The 21,534-nt window shown below is 39.7% G+C and overlaps 1 protein-coding gene across 2 annotated transcripts in view; it reads left to right on the top strand.

The window, feature by feature from the left end:
- Positions 1–2,177: 2,177 nt before the first annotated feature.
- The window catches only part of SYBU (syntabulin), a 127,652-nt gene continuing 108,295 nt past the window's right edge, over positions 2,178–21,534 (top strand). For both annotated transcript variants that reach the window (XM_003408440.4, XM_064268006.1), the window contains exon 1: positions 2,178–2,693. The gene's annotated coding sequence lies outside the window, so the exon portion shown is untranslated. The remainder of the gene's footprint in view (positions 2,694–21,534) is intronic.

The raw sequence follows: 21,534 nt of genomic DNA, 5'->3' as shown, positions 1-21,534 counted from the left end.
TCAGTTTTGGGGGACAAAGTAAGGCACGGTTGACCACTTGACTTACACATCAACTTAACCAAGGGACGCCCTTTATACTTAAGAATAAATTATCCACTTAAAAAAATTCCATGGCTTAAAAGCTGTCTTTGTGACGAAGGCTACAGCCTAGGCCTCTCATCTGAGCTTCTCGTTTTAACACACACACTCCCAGTGCTCTTAAGGCCCTAGAATGAAAACCTAACGGCATTTTCTTCCAAATAGATGGAAACCCTTGTTTTAAAGGAGGCTGTAAAATTCCAAGGGAATGAGACTGGTAATCATTAACACAACAAACATACATTTTCATAGCACTTTTTTTTTTTTTTTAAGGATTTGATAGGTGAATTTTATTGTTGTTGTTAGGTGCTATCGAGTTGGTTCCGACTCACAGTGACCCCACATACAACAGAACAAAAAGCTGCCTGGTTCTGCCCCATCTTCAACAATCATTGCAGTGTTTGAGCCCATTGTTGCAGCCATGGCGTCAATCTATCTCCATGAGGATCTTCCTCTTTTTCGATGACCCTCTGCTTTACCAAGCATGATGTCCTTCTCCAGGGACTGATCCCTCCTGATAACACATCTAAAGTACGTGAGACAAAGACTCGCCATCCTCGCTTCTAAGGAACATTCTGGCTGTACTTCCTCCAAGGCAGATTTGCTCGTTCTTCTGGCAGTCCACGGTATATTCAATATTCTTTGTCAACACCATAATTCAAAGGCATTATTTAGTTCTTCTTCAGTCTTCCTCATTCATTGTCCAGCTTTCGCATGCATATGAGGCAATGGAAAATACATGGTTTGAGTCAGGTGTCCTCAAAATGACATCTTTGTTTTGTAACACTTTAAAGAGGTCTTTTGCAGCAGATTTCCCCAATGCAATACATCATTTGATTTCTTGATTGCTGCTTCCATGGGTGTTGATTGTGGATCCAAATAAAATGATGGCCTTGACAAATTTAATCTTTTCTCTGTTTATCCTGATGTTGCTTATTGGTCTATGTCATGGATTGAATTGTGTCCCCACAAACTATGTGTCAACTTGGTTAGGCCATGACTTTGCAAGCACTTTTACACTCACTTTATTATTTGTCTTTACAACAACCTTACAAAGAACCAAGAGGAATTCAATGAAAATAATCCAGGAGTATCTGATGCAGAGGACCTGGAAATCTTGATTAGGGCGAGAAGAAAGGCAGAAAACCAAATTCCTAGGACAGGGTCCCAAGGGAACACAAGACAAACCTGTGAAGGAAATGCTGCTGCAGACAGACAGCAGTTTTGACCAGAAGCCAAAGGGGCAGACTGAACCTCCTTCACAGCCAAGAGAGGATTAAACTTAATGGTTGGCCCTTGAATGCTTTGGGGAAGGGGGACACATGAGGTACATACTAAGACCGAGTAATGTCGATATTTGGCAAAAGAGAAATTTTTATTGTGATAAGGCTCTATTATGCTATTATTCTGCATTTTCAGTGTGGGAGGGAGTTTCCCAGGGCTGAGAAAACATCATTAGAGTTTGAGCCTTATGATAAGAGTAGAAGGGATGACCTGATGAAAATGAGCTGGGGCAACAGAATAAAATGTTACATGCACGTGCCAGAGTTAAGTAACATGAGACTGATGGGTTTCAACTGCATGAACTTTGCACCCCAAAGGTCTCTCACATAGTAATATGGATACACTGTACTTTAAGCTGACTGAGCTAAACAGAGTGAGAAGGTGAGTCAGAGAAAGGAGGAGGGGGCAGGGGTAAGCACAGGGGTGTTGTTCTTCAGAAGGAGTTTTCTATGCTGAAAGCTCCTTAAGAGGTAAAAAGGGAGGTTCATTAAGAGCAAGCAAATAATATAACACGAAACTCACCTTCTGCCTTTTGCAGACTGTGGTGGATGCCCTTTGACCCTTAGCTATGGTGGGACGATGCAACCAGTTTTATCATAGAAATAAATACTTTAGTAAAGTTGGATGACGGGGCTACCTCAAAGAAGGCTCTTCTCACCAATCTCTTCAAAACCTGCCTTCCCAAAGAAGCTAGTGGAGCTGATGAATTAGTTTTGCATTTGGACTAAAAAACTGGAACAGTTTTCCCTCCAGTCTTGAGGTTTCCTTCAGCCTTACTTAAAATCAATAGAAATTATATTTTTTTTTGTTAAAGAAGCCCGAAGTATTCTATTTTTTAAACCCAATCGTTATTACCTCCTGAGCGCTAGGAAGCCAATGGCTACATTTATCCCCAGGTCACAGAGGAGAAAACTAAGACAGAGTCACTTTGTTAGGATGAGGCGGCCCATTGGTGGAGTAGGAAACACCTTGAGCCCGCAGGTAAGTCTTCGCCCAAGTTGTGGGCCCTGTTTCCTTAATTACCTCCGACTGACAAGCTTTGGTCATGGGAGAATTTTCCCACGGAGAGACTGTCCTAAAGGGCACCTGAGCTCCACTCTGCGGTTTTCTGGGATTTTCATCTCCATCAAGGAGCCCTGGTGGTGCAGTGGTTAAAGCGCCCACTCGGAGGTTGGAACCCACCAAAAGATGCGGCAATCTGCTTCCGCAAAGATTTACAGTCTTGGAAACCCCATGGGGTAGTTCTACTCTGTCCTAGGGAGTCGACTTGACTGCAGGGGGTTTGGTGGTTTGTCATCTCGATCGCGAGGGTAGGCTACTCGTTAATTAGGGTGAGTGAAGACCGCGAGGGGTACGGCTCACATCAGCCCCGGGGGTCCACGCGGGGGCGGGCAGCGGTCGCGCAGCGCAGATCCTCTCGCCGAGCCGGCGCTCCCTCCACTGGCTGGAACTCCGAGCCCCTGCAGTGCGCCACCAACGCCCCGAGAGGCTGCGGGAAATAGAGCCTGTGGCGCAGTCTGCAAGGGCCCTGGCGACCGGACCCGGCCTGGCGTTCGGGAGCCCCGGGATTAGGACCGCGGCACCCTGGCGCCCAGCCAGAGCCCTCACCGCGCGCACGTCGCTACGCCCCACCTACCGGTACCGGCCCTTTGGTCCCCGGCCCTTCTGCCCACCTGGTCCGCAGCCCGGACCGCCAGCCGGCGGGCTTCAGAGGCCGAGGGGCCGCGGGGGCCAGAGCGCACGGGCGGCGGCGGCACCACGTGTCGGGCCGGGGCTGGCGCCGGCGGAGCTGGCCGGGCCGGCTCCGGGAGCTGGATGGCGAACCAGCCGCGGCGCCGGGTCCGGCCGGCGCGCCCTCCTGGCCCAGCGCGGCCGCCACGCTCCCGGGAGCACGTAAATGCCTCCTCCTGGACTGCGCGATGGGGCCCCGCTGAGAGAGAAAGGGTAAGACCCCCGCGTCCGTGCGGGAGGGCGACTGATTGTCTGTGGTCCAGTGTGGTCCAGTGCGGGGGGTATCTAGGGTGCTCAGGTTGGCATGCAAGGAGGTTGTGGAAAATGGGGCATCAGGGGAACTGTCACCAGAGGGAGGCCGAAGGAACAGCGAGTACGCGTCCCTGTTCGATTGTTGAGATGACTGAGCTGGACTCCTCATTGCGTCCATCACTGTAGAACAGTTCAGTGATCCCGGTCGTACGGTTTGAAAATCCGTTTACTGAATGCCCTCGGGAGTGGGGATGGAAAATGATGCATTTTGATAAAGAATGGTTAGTAAAGGATAGATGGTCTCCAAAAAAGTTTCAGTGGGCCTCTCCAAAGACCTGGAGAGTCCAAAGTTCCCAGAGGACACCTTTCAAGTTTCTGCTTCCTCGAGGATTTTTCATGAAGATTGTTCGAGGTGAGGAAGGAGGACCCATTTTTAATCAGTATGTTGTTGATGAAGGGCTCCGTTGATGAGCTCAAAATATCTGCATGCTGGGTGGTGTCAACAGGCTGAATTAAAGATGGAAGTGAGTTACAGAGAGGAAGAGACCTGCGTAGGCGGTGATTTTTAAAGCTTTAAATGGAAGAAGTCACTTGGGAAAACTGCTTTCCTCTTGTTTTTATCTTCTTTGATATCAAGCACGTAAGTAATGCTGCCAAGAAAAGCAGGAGACTCCACTGCCAGGGGTTGGTCCTTTAGTCCTGCCCCCCAGGCCTGGGTCTCAGAGCCAAAAGGAAGCTCCAGCATCTGAACTGTCCTTCTCAGACGAAGGCTGAAGTTGAACCCCACAGTTCATAATCTTCAGTTTAAAGTTTCCACGGCAACACTCTCAGCTCAGATACTTGGCCAGAAGCATTTTAGGAATGTTTGCTTCTTTCTCCCAAAGAGTGCCCCTGGGGGCCAAGGAATTCAGGTAATTGCTCTGCCAGGTTCCCTCCACCTGAACTTTTGGGAGAACAGTAGCACCTGCCCCACTGAGAGAAGGGTGCTAGTGAAATTACGTGTTTTATGTGCTTCAAATTTTGAAGCAGCAATAGATTTTCAAAATGCAGCTGACGCAGTTTCGGTTAATTAAGTTATTTGGCAATAGAACTGTTTTAATATAGAATGCATTTAAAACATACAGTGCATTTAAAATTTTTAACTTGGTTAGCACTTAATAGTCTTTAAGACAATGTCATAATTGAGACTGAATAATTATATATCTTCTTAAATGCTGGGACCCCAAAAATATTCACCCAAGCCTTCATTTTTACAGACGGGCTACTGAGGCTGGCAGTTGTTCAGGGGCATAAATTAGGCAGTGGCAGACTTGGAACCAACCTCTCCTAACACTCAGTCCCGTGCTTTATCCGTACTTTAGTAAACCTGTGTCATAGATAAGCATAAAAGAGTCATCTTACAAATTCATGATTGGATTTAGAGATGGGGGATGACAATAAAGGGGTAGTACAAGGTAGATCTTTGTGATGCTGGAATAGTTCTGCATCTTGATTGGGATGGTGGGTACACAAATCTCACATGTGATAAGTGTCACAGAGCTATGCACACACACTGCACCAATGTCAGTGTTCTGATTTTGGCATACTGTAGATACACAGGAAATCGTGGTGGCTTAGCGGTTAGGAGCTACAGTTGCTAACCAAAAGTTTGCAGTTGGAATCCACCAGGTGCTCCTTAGAAACTCAATGGGGAGTTCTGCTTTGTCCTATAGGGTCACTGTGAGTCGGAATCGACTGGACAGCAGTGGGTTTGTTTTCTTTTCATATAGTTACATAAGATATACTAACCATTTGGGGAAACCAGATGTAGAGTACACAGGGGCTCTTTATACTATCTTTGCAAGTTCCTGTGAGAGTTAAAAGAAAAAGTCATTTTGTAAGTACATCAAATTCCAATACTGGCTATTTTTCTAAGCCTCAATGTACACAAAATATATGTTAAGTATGTATCACAAACTACTGTCTACATACTTCTTTATTTGATATTTTAAAAGACCATATCAGCTTTTAAGGTATTACTGCTCCGACTCAGATATCAGTGTATCCTGGAGATACTAACATCTTAGCTATATATATATATTAATTTAAGGTTATTTGCTTAAAATGTTGGAAAACAGAGAGTGTTGCCTTTAAATAGTTACTGTGCTAAAACAACAACCTCGTGTTTTTCTCTCTTCCTTCCCAGGCTTAGTCACTAAATCGTATTTATAAGATTTTTTTTCAATCGGTCTTAGATTATAAATTAGTTTGTTTAAACTATATAACATTTGGTTTGATATGCAAACCCCTTTTAAAAATATCCTTGAATTAAAAATCTTTTTTTCTTCTCAAAGTGAACTTAAACTGACTATATGGGGAAAAGATGAGTAAATGAATATGGAAGGATCATAACAGTATTCCCAAAAATGCTTCTAAGGAACTTTAACTCACCGTGTTCCTACTGATTTTGATGTGTACTTTCACAACCATCAATGAAGGATGTTTATGCAACAGTTTTTTAGGGGAAAAAGTCAGTATTTCTCTTTAACGATTAGAGGTTTCCAAAGACATTTTTCAGATCCATCGTTCTTTTTTATTTAAGCATTTATATTTATTTAAGCATTAAGTATTTTCAACCATTAAAATACTCTGTGACCTTGTTTTTAACTTTGCCTTTCATGAAACATAGACATGCCTTTGAATGTTTAAAAATACCTTCCTAGAATTTACCTACCAGCAAGACTCAGATTTAAGGAAGAATACTGATTCTTTGACCGTGACTGAATCTACATTAGGAGAAATAAACTCAATCACATTCTAAATCTGCTAATTATTTCTGACCCTTTGATTTTAAAATCTAAATTACTTAGAATATCAGATGAATATTTTTAGTACATGATAATTAAAAAAAAAAACTTTTCTTACCCTGTGATTTATGTGGATAGAAAAGCCAGAAATTATATTAGAATATACACAGTCATAGATCTATTACTAGACTTTACCATGTTTACCACTTCATTTTGGAATTATTGTCAACACAGCATGATGATGTTTAACAACAAAGTGTTACTCCTTAGTGAGGGTAATATTGGTATTGGTACAATCATTGCCAGTTGATAGAAGATTTCATCCTCTTCTCTAATTTATTTAAATTTTGAGAAAGCCTAATCAAAGATAATGTAGGACATTTGGGCTGTTGAGTCACGAAAACATCCAATATGTGGAGTGCAACCGTAAATCACAGATGACACCTGTTGGCCCTATGTCCCATATGGGCTAGCCCTAGTAGAGTATCTTTAGAATATGGTAGATCCATAACAAATATTTGTAGGAAAAAAGCTAAATGAATAAATGAATGAGCTAATGACCCCATTCATCATAGTGTAATGTGATTTTCACCCAAAATAACTGAATATCCTATGCAGAGCCCTGGTGGTGAAGTGGTTAAGAGCTCAGGCCGCTGATGAGAAGGTCTACAATTCGAATCCACCACTTGCTTCTTGGAAACCCTGTGGAGCAGTTCTACTCTGTCATATAGGGTCACTATGAGTCAGAATCGACAGTACATAACAACAATGCTAAGTACATAGGAAAGCTCCAGAATGAAGTTTCACACAAAGACATATATTTGTATGGTCCCCATATAACTTAATGGGCACATATGGTCTGTAAACTGGGGAATATACAGTATATAAACTGCATGAGCCCAAAGATTTTTGTTTCTTTTGTATTCCCAGTGTTTGGCAATCTAGTCGATTTTTAATGAATATTTTGAATGAAGTAGTGAATTGAGGGAGACATGTACATATGCACATAAGTATATTCTTATGTTTTCACTGGCTAATCCTTTTCAGAAGTAGACCATCAGGTCTTTCTTCCATGTCTGTCTCAGTCTGGAAGTTCAGCTGAAACCAGTCCGCCATGGGTGACCTTGCTGGTATTTGAATACTGGTGGCATAGTTTCCAGCATCACAGCAACACGCAAGCCCCCACAGTAAGACAAGTGTTAAAAGCAGAAACGTCACCTTGAAGACAAGGATGCGCCTGACCCAAGCCATAATGTTTTCAGTCACCTCCTATGCATATGGGAGCTGGACAATGAATAAGGAAAACTGAAGAAAAATTGACACCTTTGAATTATGGTGTTGGCAAAGAATATCGAATATACCATGGGCTGTCAAAAGAACAAACAAATCTGTCTTGGAAGAAATACAGCCAGAATGCTCCTTAGAAGCAAGGATGTCAAGATTATATCTCACATACTTTTGACATGTTATCAGGAGGGACCAGTCCACGGAGAAGGACATCATGCTTGGTAAAGTCAAGGGTCAGCAAAAAAGAGGAAGACCCTCAAGAAGATGGATTAACACAGTGGCTGCAACAATGGACTCAAGAATAACAACGACCCAGGACAGGAACCATTCCCGAAGACTGCTCATCAGACATGGAAGGGACTGGACAATGGGTTGGAGAGAGATGCTGATGAAGAGTGAGCTACTTGTATCAGGTGGACACTTGAGACTGTATTGGCATCTCCTGTCTGGAGGGAGATGGGGGGGTAGAGAGGGTTAGAAACTGGCAAAACCGTCACGAAAGGAGAGACTGGAAGAAGGGAGCGGGCCGACTCATTAGGGGAAGAGTAAATGGGAGTATGTAGTAAGGTGTATAAAAGCTTATATGTGACAGACTGACTTGATTTGTAACTTTCACTTAAAACACAATAAAGATTATTTAAAAAAATTAAAAAAAAAAAAAAGAGTAACAACGATTGTGGGAATGGTGCAGGACCGGGCAGCATTTTGTTCTGTTGTACATAGAGTTGCTGTGAGTTGGAACTGACTCGACCACACCTAACAACAATACTCTTATGTATGAAAAAATATTAAAATTAAATTCAAATTCAGGGCCTATTTTGTGATCTTGTGAATTGCCAAATTGTGGTCAGGCTGAGCACTTCTAGTGTTAGGACAGCCCCATTCCTCATTGGGAAGATGCAATTATCCTTATATTGAGGTTAAATTTTACTTCCCCTAATTGTAGTGTCTCTACTGTCACCCACCTGGAAATTCTCCCTAAAGATACCATGTGAAGCCTTGCCAGATGCCTCACTGAGGTCCAGATGTTTCACCAAATGTCCCAAGCTGGAAGCCTGTGGACCAGATTCAGTCTACAAATTATTGTTTTTTTTTAATCAAAGGAATATTCACTAGTAAAAAAAAGTTTAAGTTAAAATTTTAAATATCAAAATGATCCATGTAAAAATTCCAGATTTCTGACTTCCCCTGGTAAATGGCGACCATCAGTTGGAACTAGTAGTGCTGGCCAGGGCCCATGCTAACCTTTTAATAATGCTCAGTACCTTAACTTTTGATAGTACACTGTCCAGTTTGCTCACTTGTGTTCATTGCCTGGTCCAAGTAAGCTCTAAGTTTGTGGCTTCTATCTTACGCGTTTCTCAGGTTTTCTAGTTCTAACCCTGTCTGTAAAAGGCAGTGAAGTAGGCCTGAGTTATTCTTTGGAGCCTAAGCTGACTTCTAAGCACCACTGTTTTCTAAGTGCTCAGTAGCCATCTTTTTTTTTATTATTATTTGTGCCAGAATATTACCTAATATTTCAATTATCACCAGCCAGTGTTTAAGAGACTCTTTCCTCTTCCTAGATTTTGAAAATCAGAACTCTTATGTTTCATTTCTTAGTTCCTGTCCTCTTGAAATCTCTCCCCACCTCCAGAATTCTTCAAAGGACATTGAACTGTGCACACACACATGTGTACACACACTGGTTGTCATGTGAAATCCCAAGCGATCATGAGACTGCTAGGGAGGACTCTACTATTCGATCTAATTAAGTTGCAAGCACAAAGATACGTTACAAAATGCTGTCAATTGAGAGCTGTTGGTATTATTTATAAACAGTAAACAACATGAACAGATTTGAAGTGAACCAATTCACTCCATCCCCACAAGTACCACACTTGGTAGGAAAGGAACTCACTTATGTCAAAAAGGGAGCCCTGGTGCCATAGTGGTTAAGAGCTCAGCTGCTAACCAAAAAGTCAGCAGCTTGAATCCACTAGTCCCTCCATGGAAGCCCTATGGGGCAGCTCTACTCTGTCCTACAGGGTTGCTATAAGTTGTAATTAACCCGATGGCAGTGGGTTTGGTTTTGGTTTTATGTCTAAAAGGGGACCTGCTCACCCTGTCCCCAAGTCCATTCCATGTCACCAGGTGGGTATGCCATGGATCAGGTGTCAGCTCAGCAGGTGTGTCATCAGCTTGGGTCAGGTTTGCAGTATCTGTGTTCTCTCTTTCTCTCATTCTCTCTGCGGCTTTTCTTAGCTGGGTCTGGCCCCCTGTGCTTACTGATCCAGCTCTCAGCCAGCAGCTTCAGAGAACCTTGGGCTAGTGCCAGGGTTAGGCTGGCATTACAACAGCTCTCGAGGCAAATATTTCACAGGCAAGCCCTGTACAGTATAAAGCCCAGGCTTCTGTGGGTCTCCTCTCAGCCCCCTCAGAACAGGCCTCCTCTTGGTCCGCACAGTGTCACTCGCTCTGCTCAAGTGTCCACCTGCATGGGCTCAGACTGTGGCTACTTCCTCTTTATGGAGCATCCAGCTCTGTTGGCAATTTTCTGCCCAGAGGCACCCAGCTCCATAGGCATAGGCAACATCTTGCCTGGAGGTGCCCAGCGGTGCTCCGTGGGCCAACCCAACCACCACTGCCGTCTGCCAGTCTCGTGGTTCCTGCTGCTTGCTCTACTGCTACAGTTTCTCTGCCTCTTAACTCTGTTGTGCTTGCCACCCTTTCTCTGCTGTGCTTGCTGTCGCTTCTCTGCTGCTCAGCCGTTCTGTGCTTGCCACCTTTCTCTTGATCTTCAGTGTTATCAGCTCAGTATTTCGAGCTCAGCACAGTCCTTTCTTGGATCTAGAACTTTCTCAGGGCAGGGACCCTAGATCCAAAGGACAGGCTCCTTTCCAGGCTCTTGTTGGTCAGAATGTCCCCAAAAACCATCTGTGATATTGGTCATTTATATAGGAACACTCCTGTTAATTTCAGGATGTGGCTTTTGTAAACTGACCAATCCCTTAGGCTGATCATAAACTGACCAGTCCTCTTGAGTGGATTGCAAGCCACTTATACCAAGCCAACTGATCCTTGCAAGGCTTCTTATGCAGATAGCAAACTGACCAATCCTTTGGAAGACTGTGGCTCGACCAGTCATTTTGGGAGAATTTGTGAACCCACAAAGGCTACATAAGAGAAACCTATTGCACCACAAACATTAACATGGTACCATAATTCTATTTGTAAATGGTAAAATTATAAATCCCAGGACATAATTTGTCAGTCAAATGAATTAAATGTTTTAGAAAAGGTAGTAGTATTTCTTGGTATGGCTTTATTTTCCTTTACCAAGTTTTTGTTTTTTTTTTTAATCCTTTTTAGTTTGGAGTCTTTGATAGAGAAACAAAAGAGTAGCTAAAAAGTTATGTGTTAGTCATCCTTCAATATTAAACGAACTGCAACAGGCAGTGAGCTTATAAATTTCTCTTCTTTCAAACATAATTAACATGAATATTTTTGTCATTCTTAGTATTTTTGCAAGTCATAGTTCAAAATTTGATTCCAGTCTTCCCGATACTATGAACCAGAGTTTTGCTGTATCAAATATTGCTGGGACTGGAACCTTGGATTTTTCTGTTTTTCACATTAATAGTAATAGTATTTATTATCCTAATAGCTAACTCAGACATGAAATAATTTAAGCACTGCTATTTCATGTGATAAATGGTGGTGATGAGAGAGCAAAATTACAAAATAAGAATATTCTGAATGACCCTTTGAATTGGTTCTGCAAGTTGAATACAGGAATTGAAGGAAGTAATAAGGCATACATGTCTCTGAAAGTATGGGATAAAATATGAATTTAATCTCAGAAGAATGCACATTTTCTTACTCCCTGAAGAAAACTGCTAACCTTTGATGACCCAACCAAAAACAGTTACCTGAGTTTAAAACCATAAAAATCAATTTAGATTCAACTCACTAAGGGGAGAGCTGACATCTTTCATAGTATAAATGAAGAGTGGGGTATAAGGTAATGTTAACCAGTCCTCTCCCTCCTTCTTTGATTTAACCTGTGCCTAGGGAACTTCAATTCATAATTTTGTCAATTTTACACCATTAATATGCATTAAATGAACTTTAAAAGGTATAGCATAATAGTCTGAGTGAGCAGGAACCATTAAACCTAATGACACTTAAATGCACTTATCACAGTGACGCATGTCTTTAAAACAGCCATTATAGTGTTTTTCGATAAGATAGAAGGGTTTTTTCCAGTGTAAACTTTATAATATCTAGCTGAACATTTTTTATTCATTTGGTTGTTAAAATGTATTGAAATGGGAGATGGTTACTATAAAGTTATTTCTTACATTTTAAGCTAAAGGAAGGTTTCCTGTAGCGCTCAAGAGTAGGGCTGAGGGCTTTGGGTGAGTTGTCCATGGTCCTGAAATTAATTCTTTCTCAGTGGCCCCACTACAGGGTTCAAACCAAAAAAAGCCAAACCCATTGCTGTGGGTTTATTAAACCAAAAAAACCCAGTGCTGTCAAGTCGATTCTGACTCATAGCGACCCTATAGGACAAAGTAGAACTGCCCCATAGAGCTTCCAAGGAGTGCCTAGTGGATTCAAACTGCTGACCCTTTGGCTAGCAGCCTTAGCACTTAACCACTATGCCACCAGGGTTTCTGTAGGTCAGTTAGGTACAGGGAAAAAAGGATTGGTATTTCTTCCAGGTAATGACTTATAAGAATGCAAATATTGACTTAGAAATGGACGCATTGCTCAACATTCTAATAGGCATACCAAGATCATTTGCACACATTACTAGTTTGTGTATGTAAGTATCCATAAAGGGTGAATTCACAAATATTTGTTTTTAGCCTATTTGAAGCACAGGTTGGGAATCTTCATTGTTTCAGTTCTACAATTCCTTTATTAATTAAGTTCTCCCAACAGCAATAAGTGCTATGCATTAAATTATATATATATGAAGTGGAGAAAGAAATTGATGGAGTGAGACAAGAATATCTAGCTCTCTGTACTTTCTGCTTTCAGTTGGAAATCCTTTTGCTAGGCTCCAGAACAGTGGTAATTCTCTGATATCTGTTCTCTACTTCTTTTTTTAGTGCTGTAGGTGTGGCATAGGGCCTGGCCAAAGACTTGAGGAAAAATGAGACTTAAGGAGACTTAATTTTTTAGTTTCCAACAAGACCAATATCAAACACTCTTGACCTGTAGACTAATTACAATATACAGTTATATTAAACTTATTTACGGGCATTTCATTAAGAAATCCATTAAGTCATTTTCTCACACTGTTTCCCAGTCTGAGATTTTTGTATTTATGTTGTATTTTTGAAGCCAAAACTTTCCAATGTGGCACCCATAATTTAGCTGTCACCACTAATCATCAGTGAATTTTGCCCAGAACATTTATCAAACCTCTCGAACTCAACTCAAAAGTCTTAATACCAACCACTTTCTATAAAGGAGTGTTAAGAGAATAGAATATGTAAAGTAGTTGTGCTAAACACATGAACTTCATAAATCTACATTTCAATATCCAAGTTAGAAACTTAGAAATAAAAAGTTAACTAAACCCAAGAGCACTGAAAACATCGCATGTCCTGGTGTTACCTAAACACTCACTCTTCCCTGGAAAAGAAGAAAGACAGATTTTCTTTGCCAAAATGATGAAGTTATGCATTAGATGAAGTGACTGAAATATCATTGATGTATTCACTAGTACTGTACGTGCCAGTAAATTTCTACAGAAGCTCATAAATTAAATGTGTGATAACTTGCTCTGAAAGATTTTGATTCCAGTCTTGAACTATGTATACTGTTGGAAATCCTATAGGGCAGTTCTACTCTGTCCTACAGGGACACTATGAGTTGGAATCACTCAACAGCAGAGGTTTTGGTTTTTATATTCCCCAGCTCAAAGACGAGCTGCATTAAGAAGTTTTAGATTGATCTCTTATATTTTTAAAGATGTTATGGTAACACGTTAATTAATTACACTGTTAGCTTTTTCCTCTCTTGATGGCTTTAACTTTTTCTTAGCGTTTTCATCCCATTACTCTGTGCCTTGATCTATATTTCACTGCCCTGAGAAATTTCTTTCTCTTTTTGTACTGACTGCTTTTATATGCCAGTGCAAATTTGCCCACCAGGGAGAAGAAAGAGGTGGAAAAAAATTCATAGACACACCCTTGACTTCCTTAATCACATTCACAAGAAGTAGAAAATACCTTTTCTCCGTGTTTCTAATATATCTTACAAATGAGGTCAGATACCGTTAAGATGCCCACACATTTCTAGCTGTTCGGGTTTACACATTCATTGTGTGGCTTTTTTTACTGGTACACAAGGGAGGTCACATCTTGTGGGACTTATTTTTCCCCCGTCAGGATATTTAAACTGGAAGCTTTGTCAGACTGCATCAGTGTTGCCTGAGCAAGCAGGAGCAGGAATGCAAACTGCAATTTTAGCGTTAGCATTCTACATGGAACAAAGGGAGGCACCCGGAAGCACTCCACACCAGGGCAGATTCCTCTGGTTTTGATTTAGAGGACAGTCAGGCAATCCAACTCCTGCGTTCATTTAAACTAGAGTCTCCAAACTTTGACTCCAGAACTGAAGCCTCGTCTAGTTCTATTTGCCTGAGTCAGCAATTTTTGGTTCCTTCTCCTTCCTCATAGGTAAGTTTGCTTTTGGTGATGAAGGAGGAATACCTGTTTTACTGGGGGTTACATTTTTATCAAAGACTTGTAAGAACATGAAGGAAAATGTGGTTAGTTGAGATTTATTTTCGTAAAGTGTTGCTGATTTTTCCAAAGAAGCCTAGTTTGGGAGTTGGAAGAGGTCTGGAGAAAATTTAAGTTTCCAAATGAGCTAACAACAAAGAATTTACAGTGCCTGATTTATAATTCCTGCAAAGAAATTATAAATCATCTGTTACAAAAATTCCTAATTTCTCATTTTGGTAGAATGTTGCTTTCCATCTATCAAGCCATGCAAAACTACTTTCTGTGTTTTTCACTGAGTCCCTCTGATCTGACTGACAAGGAAAGAATGGTTAACTGTAGTGGCAGGTAGGCATTCCTGCACTTGCCAACTTGGTAGCCGTTGGGTGAATGTGTTTCTATCCAGAGTTTATTCCAGACCAGTTAATTTTATACTCTATGCATTACCCTAGAATGTAACTGAGAATTAATGCTCTTGATCCAGGCACCGTTTTAATTAAATGAATTTGAATGTGACATGTTGGTTGTTTTGAAGTTGTACAAGTTGAGTGCTTTGGTAGATATGAGAATTTATACATACTCCCCTGGTTGGGAGCTATCACAGATTAAGATTAAAATGTCATAAAAAAATTCATATCTGCTGCTAAATGGAAGTGCTGTATTATCCATTGGTAAACCCTCTCGTGTGTATATTTTCAAGAGTAGCTACCAGAAATTTAATAGTCTGGTTTACAATTTGATGAATAACACGTGAAACTGAATTTAAATATAGCTGTTTTCTTATAGGCTCCAGTCCTGTTTGGCATTAAATGGGCTCCAGTTAAACAGCTACCCCAGCAAGGAGAAGAGTTGTTGCCTGCTGCCTAAGGCAGTTTTCACTCCAGTAAGGGCTGTACTGTTTTTGCATAAATTCAGAAAGCTATCCTGAAGTGACGGGGATTATTGGCCCAGCTGTCTCACAGCTAATCACATAAAGAGCTGTTTGTTTTACTGGGGCTGGGATTTTTGTCAAAGATTTGTTATAAAAAGATTAAGGAAAATATGGCTAGCTGAGATTTATTTTCGTAAAGTGTCGTTATGCTTAATACCTCACACCCACCTTGTGCCCCAAACCTCATTCCACTTGAGGTCATGTGGGTGCAGTCACAGAAGAAGAGGGCCTTTGTTGTGGGGAGAAACCAAGAGCAATGTTTTCAAACCTTAACTGCATGTTAGAATCATATGGTGGGGCCAGGAATGAGTGTTTTTTAAAGTCCTCCAGGTAACTATAGGGCTTAGTCAAGGTTAAGAACCACCTCCTTGAAAAAATCATTTTCTTGCGTAATATAAAAAAAAGTCCTCCTCACTCCAGACAGCAATACTGGGTACTAGAGTGACTTATCTATTTAGGAGAAAAACAGGGACCGTCAAGGTTAATCTGACAATCCGGAGTTACAGGGCATGATGAATAAAACGCTTTCATAGCGTTGCAAATGTGTTGAACTTCAAGAATGCAAAGCAACATGTTTTATACAAATGCTGATGTATTTGGAGTCAGATATGGAAAATTGAAAGGGGAAGGAAAAAGTTGTGTTTGAGCTATTCAGCTATGCTTATCACAATCCTCCTGTCACTGGGATTCATCTCAGTCTGCAGAGTCTGGGAAATACCTGAGCCAGTTTCCTCATCTAGAAAAAAATGGCTAGACTACCTACTTTATTCACAGGATTCTTGAAAGGATTTAAGGGGATAATGCATGTTAAAATGCCTAGCATGGTCCCTAACACACAGCAAGTGTTTAATATAAGTTTTCACCTTCCTTCTTCAGCTTATTAATTTTAACATCAAGATGTCCTGGCTTAACTTAAGGCAATGGATATAGAAAAACTATTACGCCTCACATATTATGATGATTCATCTGTTTTTTTTTTTTTTTTTGAAACTGTATTAACTAAAAGCTTTCCGTGGAAGATGATGTGTATTCTTTGTAACTCACTCACAATAATTAAAGGAAATTCAAAGTAACTATGAAGTCATTACATAAAAATAAGGTTTATTAATTTGTCTAAATGTCATTAAAATAAGGAAAAATAAATGACTAAAATGCGTTCTTATTTTGATCATGTTGGCGAATATACTGCAGAAAAGCACTTAAAATTATTTGTGCTTATAGTTTTTAATTGAAAAATTTTCAGAGCTTGATTTTTACATATTGTTTTAAATTCTTTAGTTTTGTGAACAACCAAACAACCATTGTGACTTATTGACACAGGTTCTTTAAAAAGCCTCCCTCTCTGATCTTAAATCATGTACATACCACTTGCCACTGGCCAAGTGAACACATTTTGCTAGCTCTCCTTTCCCCCTCCATCTTAAGGGAAACCCTGGTGGTGTAGTGGTTAAGTGCTACAGCTGCTAACCAAAAGGTCGATAGTCGATAGTTCAAATCCACCAGGCTATGGATGCTAACCAAAAGGTCGATAGTTCAAATCCACCAGGCTATGGATGCTAACCAAAAGGTCGGCAGTTCGAATCCACCAGGTGCTCCTTGGAAACTCTGTGGGGCTGTCCTACGTTGTCCTTTAGGGTCACTATGAGTTGGATTGACTCGACAACGATGGGTTTGGTTTTTTGTTTATCCTCCTTAAGAGAAAGGGAGGGAAGAAAAGAGATGGGGGAGGGGAGCTGGAGGCTCCATCCAGGGCTTCTAACTGTTGTTCACGTTCAGTCCTGTCCGAGGAGGCAACACCAGAACAGACCCCAATTTTTAAAATTTGGGTGACCCAGAACTATAACCAGAATGGGAAGAATTATAGGTCCTTACTGAAACTATATAGATTGATCAAGGAAAAACATAACCTGATGTCAAGGAGGAAGAGAGGTTTCATTCCTGCTCAAAATACATAGCATCTTTTAGCACTCAGTTTATTAGCTCATTGTGCCTTCATAAATGAGGTTTTTAAAAAATGTTTATACTAATAACTCATTTTTAATTCAAGTAGGGGAGGAAACGTGCTATCCTCATTGTATAATTAAACATTTATAAAGTATTCACAGCACATTCAGTGTGTATTAATTAAATCAGGGCCTAAATCAGCTGTATATTCTTGCAGGAGGCGTGAATTTAAATAAGTAAATGGCATGCACCCTCCCAAAATTGAATTAGAGATTGTTTTATTTTCCTTCTTCAATAAATAGTATTTCTGAAATACAGAGAACAAAACTAGTTTGCAACTTTTCAAATGCTGTAATCACTGTTAGATTATTTTAGGGTAAAGTACTATTGGCCTTATTCACGTGACCGAAAATAAAATTCCAGGGGAACTGAGAACCCGGAGGCATTACGGTAAGAATTTATCATTGAGTTTCCCTCCAGCCCCCTCTGAAAGAGACCCTTTGAGGTTTGGGCTGAGTGTGTGTCTCAGAGGACACATCTGAGGGAATGTTCCAAGTATGTATTCCTTCTATCTCAACTGGCGTGAATAATGAATAAGAAGCTTATGAAATATGCACTCACAGAGCCTTCCTCTCTTTTTAAGAAAACACTATGCCACGCCCATAATAAGGAAAAAATCCTGAGAAAGTGGAAATAAAATTTGTCTCAAACTTAATAGGACTTTACTATGAAGAACGGGTTTCTACATGTAAGCTGAGTTCACTGTATCAAAAAGGATTATCATGGGGAAGAGGGAAATCTTAACATGGTACAGCTATCTGGTTTTAATGCTTTGAAGTCAGGATTCTCATACATGATTACTAGAGCAAGCAACCTCACCGAGAGAGTTCATAATTTGAGAGGGGTTGTCGCAGTTAGTCCTTTAAAAAAAACGTGTATGTTCTTTTATCCTTTAGAGCACAAAGAGGAGAAATTCTATATTAGCGTTTCCTCTGAGACCTAATAGAGTAAAGCAAGTATTCTTTCCCTCTCTCTCTCTAAGATAAAGAGAAAATAATTACAGTATATTCTCAGAATTATATAAGAAAGGGAGGAAAGGAAAGGGGAGGGAGGAAGGGAGGGGGGAAGGAGGAAGGGGAAGAGGGAGGAATCAAACTCTTTTCATTGTTGTAATATAATAAAATGTTACTACTTCACATAGCCATTGTAACTGCCTTAAATTTTTTTTAATGTTAGGGAAGGCATAAAAAAATGAAAACAGTTGTTTTCTGAAAAGTTCTTAATATCATGGTCTAAACAAAATTTCTTAAAATTAATGTAATTATAATCAGAACTTTAGCTCACCAATTATTATTTCCTGCCAGTTTTCCCAAAGGATTTGCCAAAAAGTTCCAAAATTTTAGTCTTTCTTCATGTAAAAGTATCACTCATAGGTAAACAAACAAGTCATATTTTTATGAAAAAGAAAGAACAAATGGAAGGTAGGAAAAAGGAGGGGAGAGGGGAGAATAGGAGAGGGGAGAGGAGGGAAGAAGAGAGGAGAATAAGGGTTGTTTGGTAAAAACTCATATCTTGGTGGAGATAATGCAAATGTCTTTTAATTTAAATTTTTATTTAAAGATATTGTGTTTAAATAGTGATGAAAGATAAACTATAGAAGCACATCGCCATTTATATCTTTACTCAATAGTACTCAAAGCCAAACAAAAAAATTTACACAATAGACTCATAGAAATAGTATTATAGGAAGATCCTTGTAGTAAGGGTCAAGAGGCATTTAGAAATTAAATGAGTTAATGTACATGAAAATTATTTTTAAAAACTGTACTATATATTTAAAAAACAAACAAACCCATTGCTGTCGAGTCGATTCTGACTCATAGCAACCCTATAGGACAGAGTAGAACTTCCCCATAGGGTTTCCAAGGATTCGAGCTGCCTACCTTTTGGTTAGCAGCTGAGTGCTTAACCACTGTGCCACCAGGTCTCCATAATATATAAGGTAATATTATTAAAGTATTATTCTGGGGTTTTCTTTTTTATAAAAATTAAAGTTCTGATTTTCAAAATTTCATTAAAATAGAATTTAACCTGTTTAGTATTCAGTTTTGATCTTTTTATTGTTATATTGATGCACAAATATGTATCATTACCATAAAAAAAAAACATAGCTAATGAAAAATAATAAAATAGAAGCTTAATGACAAAATAATAAAACAGAAGCTATCTTCTACATCATGGAAATTCGTTCATTTATAGAGCTCTGTTCATCATTCTATTACCACTACTAATCTTTTCTTGGTTTGAACTAAGCCTTCGAAACCTCTACATTTATACTGAAAATAAATGTGACTGTGGTGAGCATCTATCAGCTACTGAAGACTTAAAGAGCTTTGACTGGACATGCATGACTGGATTTCCCATTTGTAGTTTTATATTTGTACTTAGGACCCAGGCTCAGTCAATATTATTTGCATAAGGACAGTGATAATCAAGAGTTAGACATGTAGTTAATAAATAATTTCCTTCATATGGGAACTATACAGTCAATGAACATGTTAGAGTGTTAGCCTCTGGCTGCCTTGCATTTTCCTTGAATAGGTTGGAGAGTAGAGGTGAGGTAAGGTGAGATAAAAATCAACCCAAGGAAGCTTTTCATTCGCATGAGTGAATCTATGTTTCCCTTACTTGTACTCCAGAAATTAAAACATACAGTGTTTGAATGAAAACTGAGATATTAAATCAGAAGTGACAATAAGCTGTTTTGCACCTGAAGCTCAACAGATAAATATGTTTTATATAATAATACTGCATAATGTAATTTATTCACTCAGATTTTATAGGTATTTATGCCAGAGCCGGTAAAGATCTTCAATTTCATAAATCAGTTGCTTCATGGAGTAATTAAATAAGTTAGAGAAGTAAGCCTGGCTTTCCACTACCTGGTAAAAATTTCCATGCCTGTTTTCTAAGTTTTGCCTTTCATAGGCACTTTAGTATTTGACATGGGAATGAAATTTTAATCCATTTGTACCTAAATTAATGTAATTGAATTAAACATACACATTTACTATTTTTCACAAAAATACACATAAAAACTGAGAGGAATTTAAAGGTATAAATTATTGGGCGTGAGTTATCAGCACCATCTTTTTCACTGTAACTTTTTTGGAGGACTCTCCAGTTTGAGAATAAAACAACATCAACCATTCGATTAACTACATTCGTCTTGAGGACCCCTAAAATATATTAATGTTTGCCAGCAGTGGGTCTGAAAGAGCAGGATACTATTTGCTATTTTAAATGATACCATAAAGAAGATTTTTTAAATTTCATTTTTCTTCTTGGAAAATTGTAGAGTGATATTCCCCCGCAAAATCATCTCTTTCCCTCCCTACTTTCCTAAAAAAAAAAAAAATCCAAACCTATTGCCCTCCATTTGATTCCGACTCCTAGCGACCGTATAGGACAAAGTAAAACTGTCCCATGGGATTTCCAAGGAGCAACTGATGAATTTGAACTGTCAACCTTTTGGTTAGCTGCCGAGTTCTTTACCGCTGCTCCACTCCCCTAAAGACATTAAAAAAAAAAAAAAAAGTCAAGTCAATTCTGACTCATTGGGACCCCATGTGTTTCAGAGTAGAACTGCACTTCATAGAGTTTTCAATGGTGGTGATCTTTTAGAAGTAGATTGCCAGGCCTGGCACCTCTGGATGGATTTGAACCATCAACCTTTCAATTAGTAGCCAAGCACTTAACCCTTTGTTCCACCCAGAGACAACTCCTATCCTAGCGTACATTAAAAAAAAAAAAAAAACCCAGTGCCCTCGAGTCGATTCCAACTCCTAGCGACCCTATAGGACAGAGTAGAACTGCCCCATAGAGTTTCCAAGGAGCGCCTGGCGGATTCAAACTGCCGACCCTTTGGTTAGCAGCTGTAGCACTTAACCACTATGCCACCAGGGTTTCCCCTAGCACACATAGCACATTCAAATGTGGTAGAATCACATTGTATGCTGAGTTTAGGTTTTAAAGAATAATATCATTGAAAGTATCTTTGAAAATTCTTTGAACTGCCCATTAAGTTCACTTTTTAGACAGTTTCCTTCTAGCATCAGAACAGGTCACATTCTTTAGTTAAATACCAGGTGAAGTCATTCGTTTTCACTTAGAACACTTATTTTAAAAATTACATAATTTTTTCCCAATTTGCAAATTGTTTATTTAATCACAGAGAATCAAATATTGTGTTATTCTTTTGAATTAATACAAGATTTTATTTTTAACAGTTGTATGCATCTGAGAATTCATCCATTCACCTAAGCTTACAAGTGTTGGTGTACAGTTGTTCATAGTATTATGTTTTTCTTTTTATTTATGTTGGGTCAGTTGTAATGTCTCTACTTTCAACTCTTATTTTGGTTATTTGTGTCTTCTCTCTCTCTTTGTCAGTCTGGCTAAAGGTTATTGATTTTATTGATCCGTTCAAGGAACCAACTTTTGGTTTTGATGGCTCTTT

The sequence above is a fragment of the Loxodonta africana genome, chromosome 14 (genome assembly GCF_030014295.1).
Source record: "Loxodonta africana isolate mLoxAfr1 chromosome 14, mLoxAfr1.hap2, whole genome shotgun sequence".
NCBI classification, from domain to species: Eukaryota; Metazoa; Chordata; class Mammalia; order Proboscidea; family Elephantidae; genus Loxodonta; species Loxodonta africana.
The sequence above is the reverse complement of the archived record's forward strand: the minus strand, read 5'-3'. Positions and strand labels throughout refer to the sequence as shown.